Genomic DNA, 18,574 nt, shown 5'->3' on the forward strand with positions numbered 1-18,574 from the left:
AAAGCAGGGGAAAAATCAAGGAGGCAGACACAACATGGAGGGGAAGATATGAGGGACATGGCGTGGATACATTAATAATGGAAAAAAAAAAAAAAATCTCGGCCGAAGTCCAAGCCATCAAAAGGCATGGCATACAATCAAGGGCAGAGACCTGCACCACATACCCCTAGGCTTACAAAAATTGATCCCTGCTGAAGGCCAAAACAAATAAGAAGGACAAAGGAGCACTCTGAAATGGAGATACCATCAAAAGAACTGACATTGAAGGAGAAAAAAAAAAAAAATGGGGAAATTTAGTGACTACGAGAAAGTGGTCTAGGTGGAAATGATGTACAGTGCAAAGGGCCAAAAGAGGCCAGAACTAACCTGACAGCTGTTGCAAAAGCAGGGGAAAAATCAAGGAGGCAGACACAGCTTGGAGGGGAAGATATGAGGGACATGGCGTGGATACTTAAAAAAATGAAAAAAAAAAAAAAAATCTCGGCCGAAGTCCAAGCCATCAAAAGGCATGGCATACCATCAAGGGCAGGGACTTGCACCACATACCCCTAGGCTTACAAAAATTGATCCCTGCTGAAGGCCAAAACAAATAAGAAGGGCAAAGGAGCACTCTGAAATGGAGATACCATCAAAGGAAATTACACTGAAGGAGAAAAAAAAAAAATTGTGAAATTTAGTGACTAGGAGAAAGTGGTCTGGGTGGAAACTAGGTGCAGTACAAATGACCGAATGAGGCCAGAACTAACCTGACAGCTGTTGCAAAAGCAGGAGAAGTATCAAGGAGGCAGACACAACATGGTGGGGAAGATATGAGGGACATGGTGTGGATACTTAAAAAAATGAAAAAAAAAAAAAAATCTCAGCTTAAGTCCAAGACATCAAAAGGCATGGCATACAATCAAGGGCAGGGACTTGCACCACATACCCCTAGGCTTACAAAAATTGATCCCTGCTGAAGGCCAAAACAAATAAGAAGGACTAAGGAGCACTCTGAAATGGAGATACCATCAAATGAACTGACATTGAAGGAGAAAAAAAAAAAAAAAAGGGGAAATTTAATGACTTGGAGAAAGTGGTCTGGGTGGAATCTAGGTGCAGTACAAATGACCGAATGAGGTCAGAACTAACCTGACAGCTGTTGCAAAAGCAGGGGAAATATCAAGGAGGCAGACACAACATGGAGGGGAAGATATGAGGGACATGGCGTGGAGACTTAAAAAAATGAAAAAAACCAGAAAAAAAAATCTCGGCCAAAGTCCAAGCCATCAAAAGGCATGGCATACCATCAAGGGCAGGGACTTGCACCACATACCTCTAGGCTTACACAAATTGATCCCTGCTGAAGGCCAAAACAAATAAGAAGGACAAAGGAGCACTCTGAAATGGAGATACCATCAAAGGAAATTACACTGAAGGAGAAAAAAAAAAAATGGTGAAATTTAGTGACTAGGAGAAAGTGGTCTAGGTGGAAATGATGTACAGTGCAAAGGACCAAAAGAGGCCAGAACTAACCTGACAGCTGTTGCAAAAGCAGGGGAAATATCAAGGAGGCAGACACAACATGGAGGGGAAGATATGAGGGACATGGCATGGATACTTAAAAAAATGAAAAAAAAAAAAAATCTCGGCTAAATCCAAGCCATCAAAAGGCATGGCATACAATCAAGGCAGGGACTTGCACCACATACCCCTAGGCTTACAAAAATTGATCCCTACTGAAGGCCAAAACAAATAAGAAGGACAAAGGAGCACTCTGAAATGGAGATACCATCAAAGGAAATTACACTGAAGGAGAAAAAAAAAAAATTGTGAAATGTAGTGACTAGGAGAAAGTGGTCTGGGTGGAAACTAGGTGCAGTACAAATGACCGAATGAGGCCAGAACTAACCTGACAGCTGTTGCAAAAGCAGGGGAAAAATCAAGGAGGCAGACACAACTTTGAGGGGAAGATATGAGGGACATGGCGTGGATACTTAAAAAAATGAAAAAAAAAAAAAAAATCTCAGCCAAAGTCAAAGCCATCAAAAGGCATGGCATACCATCAAAGCCAGGGACTTGCACCAAAGCTTGCCCCTTTGGTTCCCATTGAAATCGCAAGATTTCGTTTCCTGTCCCGAAAGGAAATGAAATTTCCTTTCGGGACGGGAAACGAAATCTTGCGACCCTGAAAACAAAGGCTCACAAACACTCTGGAAAGAAGATATGATCAAAAGAAATGAAATTGAAAAAAACACCAAAAAAACCAGAAAATTGGGAGATGTAATGCCTGCAAGAAAGTGGTCTGGACGGAAATGAGGTGCAGTGCAAAGGACAAAAGGAGGCAAGAACTAACCTGACAGCTGTTGCAAAAGCCGGGGAAATATCAAGGAGGCAGACACAACATGGAGGGGAAGATATGAGGGACATGGCCTGGATACTTAAAAAAATTGAAAAAAAAAAAAAAATCTCGGCCAAAGTCCAAGCCATCAAAAGGCATGGCATACAATCAAGGGCAGGGACTTGCACCACATACCCCTAGGCTTACAAAAATTGATCCCTGCTGAAGGCCAAAACAAATAAGAAGGACAAAGGAGCACTCTGAAATGGAGATACCATCAAAAGAACTGACATTGAAGGAGAAAAAAAAAAAAAAATGAGGAAATTTAATGACTTGGAGAAAGTGGTCTAGGTGGAAATGATGTACAGTGCAAAGGACCAAAAGAGGCCAGAACTAACCTGACAGCTGTTGCAAAAGCAGGGGAAAAATCAAGGAGGCAGACACAACTTGGAGGGGAAGATATGAGGGACATGGCGTGGATACTTAAAAAAATGAAAAAAAAAAAAAAATCTCAGCCAAAGTCCAAGCCATCAAAAGGCATGGCATACCATCAAGGGCAGGGACTTGCACCAAAGCTTGCCCCTTTGGTTCCCATTGAAATCGCAAGATTTCGTTTCCCGTCCCGAAAGGAAATGAAATTTCCTTTCGGGACGGGAAACGAAATCTTGCGACCCTGAAAACAAATGCTCACAAACACTCTGGAAAGAAGATATGATCAAAAGAAATGAAATTGAAAAAAAACCCCAAAAAAAAGGAAAATTGGGAGATGTAATGACTGCAAGAAAGTGGTCTGGACGGAAATGAGGTGCAGTGCAAAGGACAAAAGGAGGCCAGCAGTAACCTGACAGCTGTTGCAAAAGCAGGGGAAATATCAAGGAGGCAGACACAACATGGAGGGGAAGATATGAGGGACATGGCGTGGATACTTAAAAAAATGAAAAAAAAAAAAAAAAATCTCCGCTAAAGTCCAAGACATCAAAAGGCATGGCATACAATCAAGGGCAGGGACTTGCGCCACATACCCCTAGGCTTGCAAAAATTGATCCCTGCTGAATGCCAAAACATATAAGAAGGACTAATGAGCACTCTGAAATGGAGACACCATCAAAGGAAATTACATTGAATGAGAAAAAAAAAAAAAAAAGGGGAAATTTAATGACTTGGAGAAAGTGGTCTGGGTGGAAACTAGGTGCAGTACAAATGACCGAATGAGGTCAGAACTAACCTGACAGCTGTTGCAAAAGCAGGGGAAATATCAAGGAGGCAGACACAACATGGAGGGGAAGATATGAGGGACATGGCGTGGATACTTAAAAAAATGAAAAAAAAAAAAAAAATCTCGGCCAAAGTCCAAGCCATCAAAAGGCATGGCATACCATCAAGGGCAGGGACTTGCACCACATACCCCTAGGTTGCCAAAATTGATCCCTGCTGAATGCCAAAACAAATAAGAAGGACAAAGGAGCACTCTGAAATGGAGACACCATCAAAGGAAATGACACTGAAGGAGAAAAAAAAAAAAAATTGGGGAAATTTAGTTACTAGGAGAAAGTGGTCTGGGTGGAAACTAGGTGCAGTACAAATACCGAATGAGGTCAGAACTAACATGACAGCTGTTGCAAAAGAAGGGGAAAAATCAAGGAGGCAGACACAACATGGAGGGGAAGATATGAGGGACATGGCGTGGATACTTTAATAATGGAAAAAAAAAAAAAATCTCGGCCGAAGTCCAAGCCATCAAAAGGCATGGCATACAATCAAGGGCAGAGACCTGCACCACATACCCCTAGGCTTACAAAAATTGATCCCTGCTGAAGGCCAAAACAAATAAAAGAACTAAGGAGCACTCTGAAATGGAGATACCATCAAAGGAAATGACACTGAAGGAGAAAAAAAAAAAATGGGGAAATTTGTGACTACGAGAAAGTGGTCTAGGTGGAAATGATGTACAGTGCAAAGGACCAAAAGAGGCCAGAACGAACCTGACAGCTGTTGCAAAAGCAGGGGAAAAATCAAGGAGGCAGACACAACTTGGAGGGGAAGATATGAGGGACATGGCGTGGATACTTAAAAAAATGAAAAAAAAAAAAATCTCGGCCAAAGTCCAAGACATCAAAAGGCATGGCATACAATCAAGAACAGAGACCTGCACCACATACCCCTAGGCTTACAAAAATTGATCCCTGCTGAAGGCCAAAACAAATAAGAAGGACTAAGGAGCACTCTGAAATGGAGATACCATCAAAAGAAACTAAATTGAAGGAGAAAAAAAAAAAAAAATGAGGAAATTTAATGACTTGGTGAAAGTGGTCTGGGTGGAAACTAGGTGCAGTACAAATGACCGAATGAGGTCAGAACTAACCTGACAGCTGTTGCAAAAGCAGGGGAAATATCAAGGAGGCAGACACAACATGGAGGGGAAGATATGAAGGACATGGCGTGGATACTTAAATAGATGAAAAAAAAAAAAAAAATCTCGGCCAAAGTCCAAGCCATCAAAAGGCATGGCATACAATCAAGGGGAGGGACTTGCACCACATACCCCTAGGCTTACAAAAATTGATCCGTGCTGAAGGCCAAAACAAATAAGAATGACAAAGGAGCACTCTGAAATGGAGATACCATCAAAGGAAATTACATTGAAGGAGAAAAAAAAAAAATTGGGGAAATTTAGTGATTACGAGAAAGTGGTCAAGGTGGAAAGAACCAAAAGAGGCCAGAACTAACCTGACCGCTGTTGCAAAAGCAGGGGAAAAATCAAGGAGGCAGACACAACTTGGAGGGGAAGATATGAGGGACATGGCGTGGATACTTAAAAAAATGAACAAAATGGAAAAAAAAAAATCTCAGCCAAAGTCAAAGCCATCAAAAGGCATGGCATACCATCAAGGGCAGGGACTTGCACCACATACCCCTAGGCTTACAAAAATTGATCCCTGCTGAAGGCCAAAACAAATAAGAAGGGCAAAGGAGCACTCTGAAATGGAGATACCATCAAAGGAAATGACATTGAAGGAGAAAAAAAAAAAAAAATGGGGAAATTTAATGACTTGGAGAAAGTGGTCTGGGTGGAAACTAGGTGCAGTACAAATGACCGAATGAGGTCAGAACTAACCTGACAGCTGTTGCAAAAGCAGGGGAAATATCAAGGAGGCAGACACAACATGGAGGGGAAGATATGAGGGACATGGCGTGGATACTTAAAAAAATGAAAAAAAAAAAAAAAATCTCGGCCAATGTCCAAGCCATCAAAAGGCATGGCATACCATCAAGGGCAGGGACTTGCACCACATACCCCTAGGCTTACAAAAATTGATCCCTGCTGAAGGCCAAAACAAATAAGAAGGACAAAGGAGCACTCTGAAATGGAGATACCATCAAAAGAACTGACATTGAAGGAGAAAAAAAAAAAAATGGGGAAATTTAGTGACTACGAGAAAGTGGTCTAGGTGGAAATGATGTACAGTGCAAAGGACCAAAAGAGGCCAGAACTAACCTGACAGCTGTTGCAAAAGCAGGGGAAAAATCAAGGAGGCAGACACAACTTGGAGGGGAAGATATGAGGGACATGGCGTGGATACTTAAAAAAATGAAAAAAAAAAAAAAAATCTCGGCCAAAGTCCAAGCCATCAAAAGGCATGGCATACAATCAAGGGCAGGGACTTGCACCACATACCCCTAGGTTGCCAAAATTGATCCCTGCTGAATGCCAAAACAAATAAGAAGGACTAAGGAGCACTCTGAAATGGAGACACCATCAAAGGAAATGACACTGAAGGAGAAAAAAAAAAAAAATTGGGGAAATTTAGTTACTAGGAGAAAGTGGTCTGGGTGGAAACTAGGTGCAGTACAAATACCGAATGAGGTCAGAACTAACATGACAGCTGTTGCAAAAGAAGGGGAAAAATCAAGGAGGCAGACACAACATGGAGGGGAAGATATGAGGGACATGGCGTGGATACTTTAATAATGGAAAAAAAAAAAAAATCTCGGCCGAAGTCCAAGACATCAAAAGGCATGGCATACAATCAAGGGCAGAGACCTGCACCACATACCCCTAGGCTTACAAAAATTGATCCCTGCTGAAGGCCAAAACAAATAAGAAGGACTAAGGAGCACTCTGAAATGGAGATACCATCAAAGGAAATTACACTGAAGGAGAAAAAAAAAAAAATGGGGAAATTTAGTGACTACGAGAAAGTGGTCTAGGTGGAAATGATGTACAGTGCAAAGGACCAAAAGAGGCCAGAACGAACCTGACAGCTGTTGCAAAAGCAGGGGAAAAATCAAGGAGGCAGACACAACATGGAGGGGAAGATATGAGGGACATGGCGTGGATACTTAAAAAAATGAAAAAAAAAAAAAAAATCTCAGCCACAGTCAAAGCTATCACAATGCATGGCATACCATCAAGGGCAGGGACTTGCACCACATACCCCTAGGCTTACAAAAATTGATCCCTGCTGAAGGCCAAAACAAATAAGAAGGACTAAGGAGCACTCTGAAATGGAGATACCATCAAAGGAAATGACATTGAAGGAGAAAAAAAAAAAAAATTGGGGAAATTTAGTGACTACGAGAACGTGGTCTGGGTGGAATCTAGGTGCAGTACAAATGACCGAATGAGCTCAGAACTAACCTGACAGCTGTTGCAAAAGAAGGGGAAAAATCAAGGAGGTAGACACAACTTGGAGGGGAAGATATGAGGGACATGGCGTGGATACTTTAATAATGGAAAAAAAAAAAAAAAATCTCGGCCAAAGCCCAAGCCATCAAAAGGCATGGCATACCATCAAGGGCAGGGACTTGCACCACATACCCCTAGGCTTACAAAAATTGATCCCTGCTGAAGGCCAAAACAAATAAGAAGGACTAAGGAGCACTCTGAAATGGAGATACCATCAAAAGAACTGACATTGAAGGAGAAAAAAAAAAAAATGGGGAAATTTAGTGACTACGAGAAAGTGGTCTAGGTGGAAATGATGTACAGTGCAAAGGACCAAAAGAGGCCAGAACTAACCTGACAGCTGTTGCAAAAGCAGGGGAAAAATCAAGGAGGCAGACACAACTTGGAGGGGAAGATATGAGGGACATGGCGTGGATACTTAAAAAAATGAAAAAAAAAAAAAAAATCTCGGCTAAAGTCCAAGCCATCAAAAGGCATGGCATACCATCAAGGGCAGGGACTTGCACCACATACCCCTAGGCTTACAAAAATTGATCCCTGCTGAAGGCCAAAACAAATATGAAGGACTAAGAAGAACTCTGAAATGGAGATACCATCAAAAGAAACGAAATTGAAGGAAAAAAAAAAAAAATATGGGGAAATTTAATGACTTGGAGAAAGTGGTCTGGGTGGAAACTAGGTGCAGTACAAATGACCGAATGAGCTCAGAACTAACCTGACAGCTGTTGCAAAAGAAGGGGAAAAATCAAGGAGGCAGAAACAACATGGAGGGGAAGATATGAGGGACATGGCGTGGATACTTAAAAAAATGAAAAAAAAAAAAAAAATCTCGGCTAAAGTCCAAGACATCAAAAGGCATGGCATACCATCAAGGGCAGGGACTTGCACCACATACCCCTAGGCTTACAAAAATTGATCCCTGCTGAAGGCCAAAACAAATAAGAAGGACTAAGGAGCACTCTGAAATGGAGATACTATCAAAGGAAATTACACAGAAGGAGAAAAAAAAAAAAATTGGGGAAATTTAAAGACTAGGAGAAAGCGGTCTGGGTGGAAACTAGGTGCAGTACAAATGACCGGATGAGGTCAGAACTAACCTGACAGCTGTTGCAAAAGCAGGGGAAATATCAAGGAGGCAGACACAACATGGAGGGGAAGATATGAGGGACATGGCGTGGATACTTAAAAAAATGAAAAAAAAAAAAAAAAAATCTCGGCTAAAGTCCAAGCCATCAAAAGGCATGGCATACCATCAAGGGCATAGACTTGCACCACATACCCCTAGGCTTACAAAAATTGATCCCTGCTGAAGGCCAAAACGAATATGAAGGACTAAGAAGAACTCTGAAATGGAGATACCATCAAAAGAAACGAAATTGAAGGAAAAAAAAAAAAAAATGGGGAAATTTAATGACTTAGAGAAAGTGGTCTGGGTGGAAACTAGGTGCAGTACAAATGACCGAATGAGGTCAGAACTAACGTGACAGCTGTTGCAAAAGCAGGGGAAATATCAAGGAGGCAGACACAACATGGAGGGGAAGATATGAGGGACATGGCGTGGATACTTAAAAAAATGAAAAAAAAAAAAAATATCTCGGCTAAAGTCCAAGACATCAAAAGGCATGGCATACCATCAAGGGCCGGGACTTGCACCACATACCCCTAGGCTTACAAAAATTGATCCCTGCTGAAGGCCAAAACAAATAGGAAGGACTAAGGAGCACTCTGAAATGGAGATACTATCAAAGGAAATTACATTGAAGGAGAAAAAAAAAAAAATGGGGAAATTTAGTTACTACGAGAAAGTGGTCTAGGTGGAAATGATGTACAGTGCAAAGGACCAAAAGAGGCCAGAACTAACCTGACAGCTGTTGCAAAAGCAGGGGAAATATCAAGGAGGCAGACACAACATGGAGGGGAAGATATGAGGGACATGGCGTGGATACTTTAATAATGGAAAAAAAAAAAAAAATCTCGGCTAAAGTCCAAGACATCAAAAGGCATGGCATACCATCAAGGGCAGGGACTTGCACCACATACCCCTAGGCTTACAAAAATTGATCCCTGCTGAAGGCCAAAACAAGTAAGAAGGACAAAGGAGCACTCTGAAATGGAGATACCATCAAAGGAAATTACACTGAAGGAGAAAAAAAAAAAAAATTGGGGAAATTTAAAGACTAGGAGAAAGTGGTATGGGTGGAAACTAGGTGCAGTACAAATGACCGAATGAGGTCAGAACTAACCTGACAGCTGTTGCAAAAGCAGGGGAAATATCAAGGAGGCAGACACAACATGGAGGGGAAGATATGAGGGACATGGCGTGGATACTTAAAAAAATGAAAAAAAAAAAAAAAAAATCTCGGCCAAAGTCCAAGACATCAAAAGGCATGGCATACCATCAAGAGCAGAGACTTGCACCACATAACCCTAGGCTTACAAAAATTGATCCCTGCTGAAGGCCAAAACAAATAAGAAGGACTAAGGAGCACTCTGAAATGGAGATACCATCAAAGGAAATTACACTGAAGGAGAAAAAAAAAAAATTGTGAAATTTAGTGACTTGGAGAAAGTGGTCTGGTTGGAAACTAGGTGCAGTACAAATGACCGAATGAGCTCAGAACTAACCTGACAGCTGTTGCAAAAGCAGGGGAAATATCAAGGAGGCAGACACAACTTGGAGGGGAAGATATGAGGGACATGGCGTGGATACTTAAATAATGGAAAAAAAAAAAAAATCTCGGCTAAAGTCCAAGACATCAAAAGGCATGGCATACCATCAAGGGCAGGGACTTGCACCACATACCCCTAGGCTTACAAAAATTGATCCCTGCTGAAGGCCAAAACAAATAAGAAGGACTAAGGAGCACTCTGAAATGGAGATACCATCAAAGGAAATGACATTGAAGGAGAAAAAAAAAAAAAATTGGGGAAATTTAGTGACTACGAGAAAGTGGTCTGGGTGGAAACTAGGTGCAGTACAAATGACCGAATGAGCTCAGAACGAACCTGACAGCTGTTGCAAAAGAAGGGGAAAAATCAAGGAGGCAGAAACAACATGGAGGGGAAGATATGAGGGACATGGCGTGGATACTTTAATAATGGAAAAAAAAAAAAAAATCTCGGCCAAAGTCCAAGCCATCAAAAGGCATGGCATACAATCAAGGGCAGGGACTTGCACCACATACCCCTAGGCTTACAAAAATTGACCCCTGCTGAAGGCCAAAACAAATAAGAAGGACTAAGGAGCACTCTGAAATGGAGATACCATCAAAGGAAATGACATTGAAGGAGAAAAAAAAAAAAATGGGGAAATTTAGTGACTACGAGAAAGTGGTCTAGGTGGAAATGATGTACAGTGCAAAGGACCAAAAGAGGCCAGAACGAACCTGACAGCTGTTGCAAAAGCAGGGGAAATATCAAGGAGGCAGACACAACATGGAGGGGAAGATATGAGGGACATGGCGTGGATACTTAAAAAAATGAAAAAAAAAAAAAAATCTCAGCCAAAGTCCAAGCCATCAAAAGGCATGGCATACCATCAAGGGCAGGGACTTGCACCAAAGCTTGCCCCTTTGGTTCCCATTGAAATCGCAAGATTTCGTTTCCCGTCCCGAAAGGAAATGAAATTTCCTTTCGGGACGGGAAACGAAATCTTGCGACCCTGAAAACAAAGGCTCACAAACACTCTGGAAAGAAGATATGATCAAAAGAAATGAAATTGAAAAAAAACCCCAAAAAACCGGAAAATTGGCAGATGTAATGACTGCAAGAAAGTGGTCTGGACGGAAATGAGGTGCAGTGCAAAGGACAAAATAAGGCGAGAACTAACCTGACAGCTGTTGCAAAAGCAGGGGAAATATCAAGGAGGCAGACACAACATGGAGGGGAAGATATGAGGGACATGGCGTGGATACTTAAAAAAATGAAAAAAAAAAAAAAAAAATCTCGGCTAAAGTCCAAGACATCAAAAGGCATGGCATACCATCAAGGGCAGAGATTTGCACCACATACCCCTAGGCTTACAAAAATTGATCCCTGCTGAAGGCCAAAACAAATAAGAAGGACTAAGGAGCACTCTGAAATGGAGATACCATCAAAGGAAATTACATTGAAGGAGAAAAAAAAAAAAATGGGGAAATTTAGTGACTACGAGAAAGTGGTCTAGGTGGAAATGATGTACAGTGCAAAGGACCAAAAGAGGCCAGAACTAACCTGACAGCTGTTGCAAAAGCAGGGGAAATATCAAGGAGGCAGACACAACATGGAGGGGAAGATATGAGGGACATGGCGTGGATACTTAAAAAAATGAAAAAAAAAAAAAAAAAATCTCGGCTAAAGTCCAAGCCATCAAAAGGCATGGCATACCATCAAGGGCCGGGACTTGCACCACATACCCCCAGGCTTACAAAAATTGATCCCTGCTGAAGGCCAAAACAAATAAGAAGGACTAAGGAGCACTCTGAAATGGAGATACCATCAAAGGAAATTACATTGAAGGAGAAAAAAAAAAAAAGGGGAAATTTAGTGACTACGAGAAAGTGGTCTAGGTGGAAATGATGTACAGTGCAAAGGACCAAAAGAGGCCAGAACTAACCTGACAGCTGTTGCAAAAGCAGGGGAAAAATCAAGGAGGCAGACACAACATGGAGGGGAAGATATGAGGGACATGGCGTGGATACTTAAAAAAATGAAAAAAAAAAAAAAAAATCTCGGCTAATGTCCAAGACATCAAAAGGCATGGCATACCATCAAGGGCAGGGACTTGCACCACATACCCCTAGGCTTAAAAAAATTGATCCCTGCTGAAGGCCAAAACAAATAAGAAGGACTAAGGAGCACTCTGAAATGGAGATACTATCAAAGGAAATTACACTGAAGGAGAAAAAAAAAAAAATTGGGGAAATTTAAAGACTAGGAGAAAGTGGTCTAGGTGGAAACTAGGTGCAGTACAAATGACCGAATGAGGTCAGAACTAACGTGACAGCTGTTGCAAAAGCAGGGGAAATATCAAGGAGGCAGACACAACATGGAGGGGAAGATATGAGGGACATGGCGTGGATACTTAAAAAAATGAAAAAAAAAAAAAAAAATCTCGGCTAAAGTCCAAGCCATCAAAAGGCATGGCATACCATCAAGGGCATAGACTTGCACCACATACCCCTAGGCTTACAAAAATTGATCCCTGCTGAAGGCCAAAACAAATAAGAAGGAGTAAGGGGCACTCTGAAATGGAGATACCATCAAAGGAAATGACATTGAAGGAGAAAAAAAAAAAAATTGGGGAAATTTAGTGACTACGAGAAAGTGGTCTGGGTGGAAACTAGGTGCAGTACAAATGACCGAATGAGCTGAGAACTAACCTGACAGCTGTTGCAAAAGAAGGGGAAAAATCAAGGAGGCAGAAACAACATGGAGGGGAAGATATGAGGGACATGGCGTGGATACTTTAATAATGGAAAAAAAAAAAAAAATCTCGGCCAAAGTCCAAGCCATCAAAAGGCATGGCATACCATCAAGGGCAGGGACTTGCACCAAAGCTTGCCCCTTTGGTTCCCATTGAAATCGCAAGATTTCGTTTCCCGTCCCGAAAGGAAATGAAATTTCCTTTCGGGACGGGAAACGAAATCTTGCGACCCTGAAAACAAAGGCTCACAAACACTCTGGAAAGAAGATATGATCAAAAGAAATGAAATTGAAAAAAAACCCCAAAAAACCGGAAAATTGGCAGATGTAATGACTGCAAGAAAGTGGTCTGGACGGAAATGAGGTGCAGTGCAAAGGACAAAATAAGGCGAGAACTAACCTGACAGCTGTTGCAAAAGCAGGGGAAATATCAAGGAGGCAGACACAACATGGAGGGGAAGATATGAGGGACATGGCGTGGATACTTAAAAAAATGAAAAAAAAAAAAAAAATCTCGGCTAAATTCCAAGACATCAAAAGGCATGGCATACAATCAAGGGCAGGGACTTGCACCACATACCCCTAGGCTTACAAAAATTGATCCCTGCTGAAGGCCAAAACAAATAAGAAGGACTAAGGAGCACTCTGAAATGGAGATACTATCAAAGGAAATTACACTGAAGGAGAAAAAAAAAAAAATTGGGGAAATTTAGTGACTAGGAGAAAGTGGTCTGGGTGGAAACTAGGTGCAGTACAAATGACCGGATGAGGTCAGAACTAACCTGACAGCTGTTGCAAAAGCAGGGGAAATATCAAGGAGGCAGACACAACATGGAGGGGAAGATATGAGGGACATGGCGTGGATACTTAAAAAAATGAAAAAAAAAAAAAAAAAATCTCGGCTAAAGTCCAAGACATCAAAAGGCATGGCATACCATCAAGGGCAGAGATTTGCACCACATACCCCTAGGCTTACAAAAATTGATCCCTGCTGAAGGCCAAAACAAATAAGAAGGACTAAGGAGCACTCTGAAATGGAGATACCATCAAAGGAAATTACATTGAAGGAGAAAAAAAAAAAAATGGGGAAATTTAGTGACTACGAGAAAGTGGTCTAGGTGGAAATGATGTACAGTGCAAAGGACCAAAAGAGGCCAGAACTAACCTGACAGCTGTTGCAAAAGCAGGGGAAATATCAAGGAGGCAGACACAACATGGAGGGGAAGATATGAGGGACATGGCGTGGATACTTAAAAAAATGAAAAAAAAAAAAAAAAAAATCTCGGCTAAAGTCCAAGCCATCAAAAGGCATGGCATACCATCAAGGGCCGGGACTTGCACCACATACCCCTAGGCTTACAAAAATTGATCCCTGCTGAAGGCCAAAACAAATAAGAAGGACTAAGGAGCACTCTGAAATGGAGATACCATCAAAGGAAATTACATTGAAGGAGAAAAAAAAAAAAAGGGGAAATTTAGTGACTACGAGAAAGTGGTCTAGGTGGAAATGATGTACAGTGCAAAGGACCAAAAGAGGCCAGAACTAACCTGACAGCTGTTGCAAAAGCAGGGGAAAAATCAAGGAGGCAGACACAACATGGAGGGGAAGATATGAGGGACATGGCGTGGATACTTAAAAAAATGAAAAAAAAAAAAAAAAATCTCGGCTAATGTCCAAGACATCAAAAGGCATGGCATACCATCAAGGGCAGGGACTTGCACCACATACCCCTAGGCTTAAAAAAATTGATCCCTGCTGAAGGCCAAAACAAATAAGAAGGACTAAGGAGCACTCTGAAATGGAGATACTATCAAAGGAAATTACACTGAAGGAGAAAAAAAAAAAAATTGGGGAAATTTAAAGACTAGGAGAAAGTGGTCTAGGTGGAAACTAGGTGCAGTACAAATGACCGAATGAGGTCAGAACTAACGTGACAGCTGTTGCAAAAGCAGGGGAAATATCAAGGAGGCAGACACAACATGGAGGGGAAGATATGAGGGACATGGCGTGGATACTTAAAAAAATGAAAAAAAAAAAAAAAAATCTCGGCTAAAGTCCAAGCCATCAAAAGGCATGGCATACCATCAAGGGCATAGACTTGCACCACATACCCCTAGGCTTACAAAAATTGATCCCTGCTGAAGGCCAAAACAAATAAGAAGGACTAAGGAGCACTCTGAAATGGAGATACCATCAAAGGAAATGACATTGAAGGAGAAAAAAAAAAAAATTGGGGAAATTTAGTGACTACGAGAAAGTGGTCTGGGTGGAAACTAGGTGCAGTACAAATGACCGAATGAGCTGAGAACTAACCTGACAGCTGTTGCAAAAGAAGGGGAAAAATCAAGGAGGCAGAAACAACATGGAGGGGAAGATATGAGGGACATGGCGTGGATACTTTAATAATGGAAAAAAAAAAAAAAATCTCGGCCAAAGTCCAAGCCATCAAAAGGCATGGCATACAATCAAGGGCAGGGACTTGCACCACATACCCCTAGGCTTACAAAAATTGATCCCTGCTGAAGGCCAAAACAAATAAGAAGGACTAAGGAGCACTCTGAAATGGAGATACCATCAAAGAAAATTACACTGAAGGAGAAAAAAAAAAAAATTGGGGAAATTTAAAGACTAGGAGAAAGTCGTCTGGGTGGAAACTAGGTGCAGTACAAATGACCGAATGAGGTCAGAACTAACGTGACAGCTGTTGCAAAAGCAGGGGAAATATCAAGGAGGCAGACACAACATGGAGGGGAAGATATGAGGGACATGGCGTGGATACTTAAAAAAATGAAAAAAAAAAAAAAAATATCTCGGCCAAAGTCCAAGCCATCAAAAGGCATGGCATACCATCAAGGGCCGGGACTTGCACCACATACCCCTAGGCTTACAAAAATTGATCCCTGCTGAAGGCCAAAACAAATAAGAAGGACTAAGGAGCACTCTGAAATGGAGATACCATCAAAGGAAATTACATTGAAGGAGAAAAAAAAAAAAAATTGGGGAAATTTAAAGACTAGGAGAAAGTGGTCTGGGTGGAAACTAGGTGCAGTACAAATGACCGAATGAGCTCAGAACTAACCTGACAGCTGTTGCAAAAGCAGGGGAAATATCAAGGAGGCAGACACAACATGGAGGGGAAGATATGAGGGACATGGCGTGGATACTTAAAAAAATGAAAAAAAAAAAAAAAAAATCTCAGCCAAAGTCAAAGCCATCAAAAGGCATGGCATACCATCAAGGGCAGAGACTTGCACCACATACCCCTAGGCTTACAAAAATTGATCCCTGCTGAAGGCCAAAACAAATAAGAAGGACTAAGGAGCACTCTGAAATGGAGATACCATCAAAGGAAATTACACTGAAAGAGAAAAAAAAAAAATTGTGAAATTTAGTGACTTGGAGAAAGTATTCTGGTTGGAAACTAGGTGCAGTACAAATGACCGAATGAGGTCAGAACTAACCTGACAGCTGTTGCAAAAGCAGGGGAAATATCAAGGAGGCAGACACAACTTGGAGGGGAAGATATGAGGGACATGGCGTGGATACTTAAATAATGGAAAAAAAAAAAAAAATCTCGGCTAAAGTCCAAGCCATCAAAAGGCATGGCATACCATCAAGGGCAGGGACTTGCACCACATACCCCTAGGCTTACAAAAATTGATCCCTGCTGAAGACCAAAACAAATAAGAAGGACTAAGGAGCACTCTGAAATGGAGATACCATCAAAGGAAATGACATTGAAGGAGAAAAAAAAAAAAAAATGGGGAAATTTAGTGACTACGAGAAAGTGGTCTGGGTGGAAACTAGGTGCAGTACAAATGACCGAATGAGGTCAGAACTAACGTGACAGCTGTTGCAAAAGCAGGGGAAATATCAAAGAGGCAGACACAACATGGAGGGGAAGATATGAGGGACATGGCGTGGATACTTAAAAAAATGAAAAAAAAAAAAAATCTCGGCTAAAGTCCAAGACATCAAAAGGCATGGCATACCATCAAGGGCAGGGACTTGCACCACATACCCCTAGGCTTACAAAAATTGATCCCTGCTGAAGGCCAAAACAAATAAGAAGGACTAAGAAGCACTCTGAAATGGAGATACCATCAAAAGAAACGAAATTGAAGGAAAAAAAAAAAAAAATGGGGAAATTTAATGACTTGGAGAAAGTGGTCTGGGTGGAAACTAGGTGCAGTACAAATGACCGAATGAGCTCAGAACTAACGTGACAGCTGTTGCAAAAGCAGGGGAAATATCAAGGAGGCAGACACAACATGGAGGGGAAGATATGAGGGACATGGCGTGGATACTTAAAAAAATGAAAAAAAAAAAAAAAAAATCTCGGCCAAAGTCCAAGCCATCAAAAGGCATGGCATACCATCAAGGGCAGAGACTTGCACCACATACCCCTAGGCTTACAAAAATTGATCCCTGCTGAAGGCCAAAACAAATAAGAAGGACTAAGGAGCACTCTGAAATGGAGATACCATCAAAGGAAATTACACTGAAGGAGAAAAAAAAAAAATTGTGAAATTTAGTGACTAGGAGAAAGTGGTCTGGTTGGAAACTAGGTGCAGTACAAATGACCGAATGAGGTCAGAACTAACGTGACAGCTGTTGCAAAAGCCGGGGAAATATCAAGGAGGCAGACACAACATGGAGGGGAAGATATGAGGGACATGGCGTGGATACTTAAAAAAATGAAAAAAAAAAAAAAAAAATCTCGGCTAAAGTCCAAGCCATCAAAAGGCATGGCATACCATCAAGGGCAGGGACTTGCACCACATACCCCTAGGCTTACAAAAATTGATCCCTGCTGAAGGCCAAAACAAATAAGAAGGACTAAGGAGCACTCTGAAATGGAGATACCATCAAAAGAAACGAAATTGAAGGAAAAAAAAAAAAAATGGGGAAATTTAAAGACTAGGAGAAAGTGGTCTGGGTGGAAACTAGGTGCAGTACAAATGACCGAATGAGGTCAGAACTAACCTGACAGCTGTTGCAAAAGCAGGGGAAATATCAAGGAGGCAGACACAACATGGAGGGGAAGATATGAGGGACATGGCGTGGATACTTAAAAAAATGAAAAAAAAAAAAAAAAATCTCGGCTAAAGTCCAAGACATCAAAAGGCATGGCATACCATCAAGGGCCGGGACTTGCACCACATACCCCTAGGCTTACAAAAATTGATCCCTGCTGAAGGCCAAAACAAATAAGAAGGACTAAGGAGCACTCTGAAATGGAGATACCATCAAAGGAAATTACACTGAAGGAGAAAAAAAAAAAAATTGGGGAAATTTAGTGACTAGGAGAAAGTGGTCTGGGTGGAAACTAGGTGCAGTACAAATGACCGAATGAGGTCAGAACTAACCTGACAGCTGTTGCAAAAGCATGGGAAAAATCAAGGAGGCAGACACAACATGGAGGGGAAGATATGAGGGACATGGCGTGGATACTTAAAAAAATGGAAAAAAAAAAAAAAATCTTGGCCAAAGTCCAAGACATCAAAAGGCATTGCATACAATCAAGGGCAGGGACTTGCACCACATACCCCTAGGCTTACAAAAATTGATCCCTGCTGAAGGCCAAAACATGTAAGGACTAAGGAGCACTCTGAAATGGAGATACCATCAAAGGAAATGACATTGAAGGAGAAAAAAAAAAAAAAAATTGGGGAAATTTAGTGACTAGGAGAAAGTGGTCTGGGTGGAAACTAGGTGCAGTACAAATGACCGAATGAGGTCAGAACTAACCTGACAGCTGTTGCAAAAGAAGGGGAAAAATCAAGGAGGCAGACACAACATGGAGGGGAAGATATGAGGGACATGGCGTGGATACTTAAATAATGGAAAAAAAAAAAAAAAAATCTCGGCCAAAGTCCAAGACATCAAAAGGCATGGCATACAATCAAGGGCAGGGACTTGCACCACATACCCCTAGGCTTACAAAAATTGATCCCTGCTGAAGGCCAAAACAAACAAGTAAGGACTAAGGAGCACTCTGAAATGGAGATACCATCAAAGGAAATGACATTGAAGGAGAAAAAAAAAAAAAAATTGGGGAAATTTAGTGACTAGGAGAAAGTGGTCTGGGTGGAAACTAGGTGCAGTACAAATGACCGAATGAGGTCAGAACTAACCTGACAGCTGTTGCAAAAGAAGGGGAAAA

The sequence above is a fragment of the Haemorhous mexicanus genome, chromosome 2 (assembly GCF_027477595.1).
Source record: "Haemorhous mexicanus isolate bHaeMex1 chromosome 2, bHaeMex1.pri, whole genome shotgun sequence".
In the NCBI taxonomy this organism is placed as follows: Eukaryota; Metazoa; Chordata; class Aves; order Passeriformes; family Fringillidae; genus Haemorhous; species Haemorhous mexicanus.